At 39.0% G+C, this 3,675-nt stretch overlaps 1 protein-coding gene across 3 annotated transcripts in view; it reads right to left on the bottom strand.

Moving 5' to 3' along the window:
- The window catches only part of LOC109470003 (plasma membrane calcium-transporting ATPase 2-like), a 62,472-nt gene that overhangs the window by 56,765 nt on the left and 2,032 nt on the right, over window positions 1-3,675 (bottom strand). The window lies entirely within an intron of this gene.

The raw sequence follows: 3,675 nt of genomic DNA, 5'->3' as shown, positions 1-3,675 counted from the left end.
CGAAACGAGCCGCGCAGCGGCTCGCGGGGGGAGGGTACGGGAGGGGGGTGGCCCCCTCCCGTTGGGGGGGTCCGGAGGGCCTCCCCCGGAGGAAATCGAAAAATTAGACCCCTAAACATCGTTTTTGGTACATTCTGAGCATCTTTTTTGGCAATCTTATGGCTCCAAAATTTACTGTTCGTGCACGGGAAAAGGCTGTTAAAATTGTTTGCCACTCGTGGCCACACGATTTTTGCCGATCGTACTACTACGCGCGGTCCTTGCGCCCGGCCACAACAATACAGAAAAATAAAGAAAGCATATTTAGATGTCAATTTGATCGAAAACATAATCATTGGGATGTGAAAAAATGTCACAGGTTCGCTTTTTGGAAGTTTTGTTTTTGTTTTGACGGTTTAATTCTAGCAGGGTGCGGTCCAAAAATGCCCTATGGAAATTCACCCCGCGTCCCGGTACACTGACTTCCGGGTTCCTTGAACAAGAATATTACGAGAAAAGGGCCAAAAATCGGCGTAGAGAAATATATATCTTCCCGAAAATTCTTTTCATTATGCATTTCTTTAATAGGATGTTGCAAAATAGTCGTAGAAAAAACGTAGAAAGCAGCGTAAATGTGTCACCGACGAAGAAAAATATTCCCGCGCTGCATGCTGCTAGCCACATCGCTTATCCAATCAGAACGCAGGTCATGTGAGGTGAACCAATCAGAGCGTCGATCGCGTGGTGCTACTTACTTATTCATGACAAGATGGCGCCTGAAATCTCCTGTTTCTGTACAGCGATGCGGAGTGTGCGTTTTTTATTCCGGGGTTTTCTTAGTTTTGACGCTGATTTTTGGCTCGCCGTGATTACGCTACAAATGACACACTAGTGGAGACAACAGATGAGTGATCATTTTACGATCGACAAGAAATTTTGATGAATGAAACAGCTGTGAAATCTCGCTGATGGCGATTTGTTTTTGAAAATTTGTCTTGTGTTTCTAACTGTGTATGAAAGATATGAACACGCTTCTGTACATGTCTTGATATTTTTTGACGTGATTTGTACTAGTTATTTGTAGCAGGAATGTTACTAGTGCCGGGAGAAGTTGGGAAGGTAGCGGCTTGATAAATTTTCGTGAGCAACGAGTTTACGAAGCAAGTTCCGCCTAGCTCGAGCGATACAGCTCCGCGGATACAACTCGAGTCCCGAACAAGACCCTCCCCCTGTAAAGTTTCGGCCGCTCTAGCCGCTCGTAGAAGCAAACGATGACTCGTGCACTAGAAATCTGCACAAGAAGATAAGAAAGAAGCAGTTTTCAGATCCAGAAAGCTAGCAGAAATTTGTCTGAAGTTCGTCGGAAGAAATGAGCTGGTGGAATTTGTGAGAAAATGTAACGGAGACTACATTGTTTTTCTGAAAATTTACACGAAAGTAGCCGGCGCAAAAATTTGAGTAGGCGGCGATTTTCGCCGGTAGCCGGCTTGTTTTGAGAAGGCTGCAATCAGGTTAATATTATAATTAGGGCACAATGTACATTTTTGGTCTGGAAATGGCCAAAAAACCCTACTTTGTACAATTTTAAAGTGGTGTATGTCAAAAGCATGAATGGCATCATTTGGATAGGTGTCCAAGGTATCCCCATACCAAATTTCAGGTCATTCGTATTTGATATTAGGGTACAGAAACCAAAAATGCACATTTTTTGTCCAAAAATAGTCAAAAAGCCCTATTTTACACAATTTTAAAGTAGTGTATGTCAAAAGCGTGAATGACATTCTTTGAACATGTGTTCAAGGTATACCCATACCGAATTTCAGATTATTCGGATCTAATAGTAGGGCACAGGAGCCAAAAATGTACATTTTTTTGTCAAAAAATAGCCCAAAATCCCTTTTTTTCCACAATTTTGAAGTGGTGTGTCGAAAGCTCAAATGAGCTTTTGTAGACTTATACCCAAGGTATCCCCATACCAAATTTCAGGTCATTTAGCTTTATTACCAGGGCTCCAGATCCCAAAATGTATATTTTTTGCCTGAAAATGGCCAAAAAACCCAAATAAAACAATTTTTCAAAAAAAAAAAGCCTGGGGGTATTTGGCTACTCTACCTTCATGCCAAATTTCATGTCATTTGGCTCAAAAATGAAGAAATTGAATCCATTTAACGAAATGGCAGGAGGAGGAGGAGGAGAAGAACGTGATAAAAAACAATATGACTTCAACACATAGTGGTGAAGCCATAAATATCAATGTACATATATCTCAAATTTATATTTACTATGCATACAGATACCCATGCGTATTATGTATGCATGCTGTTGTTTTCATTTCCTTCTCAAATGAAATCGTGTTATTATGTCATGAGAGGACACAGAGCTGGGGTAGTGGCATTTATGAGACTGTAATGTGGTGGTGGTAAACATAATATTGTACATATAATATTTTCATTCTTGTGGCATTTGGAAGTTATCATTTTTCCGTCAATTGCCTACGCAGGTTTTGAACATTGGCAATTGGATAGAACACCTGCTTTCAACTTTAAAAATAAAAGTCAGGTACGTACGTTGAAGGGCTTCTGTCCTGAAAAATCCCTCAGGAATCAAAAATATCATCCTTCTATTGACTGGGACAGACAGTACCGACTTCTGACAAACTTGTGTGCTGATGTCACACATGGGAAAAAATCATGTGTCTATGTTACTATGTAGCTCTTGTGTCACTCAGATTCAGAAAGCTGATGAAGACTGAGCGATTTGTTTGAGTTGGTTGAGTTGGAGAATAATTTAATTTTTACTATACTGTATCTAGATGATTATCTGCTTGACATAATCAATCAAACATTTAAATTATGATTTGTCAGTCATTAGTCCACACCAATTTCATTGGTTGATACTTGGATTTTTACAAAAAAAATATGGGCGAAAAAAAAAAACAGGTCTACCGTCTAGGCATCCTGTGAATAATAGCTCCAAATGCTTATGATAGGAGCCATTAAGTCAACATATCTGGCTGACTTGTAATTCAAACAATTGAATTTCGAACTTGTTGTCAAACCACTGCCTTGATAGATCATAGATGGAAAAACTGTAACAAAAAGGGCCTTCCTTTGACAGTTCAGGCCAAAACATGAGCATTTTTAAGTTGATTCAGAGCATGAAAGTTTTTCTTTTCCAAATCAGAAAAAAAAGTGAGAACCAATTGATCAAATTCGTATCTGTCAGCTGGCCCATATATATCATCATCATCACAGCAACTACATGTATCAACTGACTATTCCAAGAGGCCTATGAGAGTATTGGCAAACTATCATACTCTTTAAAAACCCAAGTACAAATATCATGTAGTCTTTGGTGTATCATATAATCTGTGATTCGTCCTTTTAGATTTGTTGGTGTAGGCATCATGACTGAGCTTATAACAAGGCCAAGTTGATTTCATTACTAGTATTTTGATGACATCCTCTGGGAACCCCAAACTGATGCGAGTGTGTGAATAAAAAAAAGTTGGGCAAAAAAAAGTTGCTTTTATGTGGTTATGAAGGTTGAACAAATGACACAGAGTATGGTATGGCAAATAATCTAGTCTTTGAATTCATTTCTTTACATTTTTTGTCTTTTTTGTTTGATTTTGGCATTATACAACATTGGTATCTTTTTCCAATATCTCTACGGTATATATTGGCTCATTTTTGC

This window comes from Branchiostoma belcheri, unplaced genomic scaffold (genome assembly GCF_001625305.1).
Source record: "Branchiostoma belcheri isolate BF01 breed outbred unplaced genomic scaffold, Haploidv18h27 scaffold215, whole genome shotgun sequence".
In the NCBI taxonomy this organism is placed as follows: Eukaryota; Metazoa; Chordata; class Leptocardii; order Amphioxiformes; family Branchiostomatidae; genus Branchiostoma; species Branchiostoma belcheri.
The sequence above is the reverse complement of the archived record's forward strand: the minus strand, read 5'-3'. Positions and strand labels throughout refer to the sequence as shown.